The sequence below is a fragment of the Mesitornis unicolor genome, unplaced genomic scaffold (genome assembly GCF_000695765.1).
Source record: "Mesitornis unicolor isolate BGI_N332 unplaced genomic scaffold, ASM69576v1 scaffold7589, whole genome shotgun sequence".
In the NCBI taxonomy this organism is placed as follows: Eukaryota; Metazoa; Chordata; class Aves; order Mesitornithiformes; family Mesitornithidae; genus Mesitornis; species Mesitornis unicolor.
Window position 1 is genome coordinate 2,399 of NW_010205233.1, and position 208 is coordinate 2,606.

Below are 208 nucleotides of genomic sequence, written 5' to 3' on the forward strand. Positions count from 1 at the left end.
GAAGGCCCCGGGAAAGGCGTCGTTAGCCGATCCCCGCTCCCGTGTGTGGAGACTTTAGCCCCACGGTTCTCCACTCCGAACCCCGAGGGGGCCGTCCCGGCGCCTCCGCCCGCCCCGGGGCAGGGCCAAGCCGTCGGGGGCGGCGCGGCGCTTTTTGGCGCCAACCGCCTGTCATGGAGCCGGAGCGGCTGCGGCGCCGCCCCGGGCC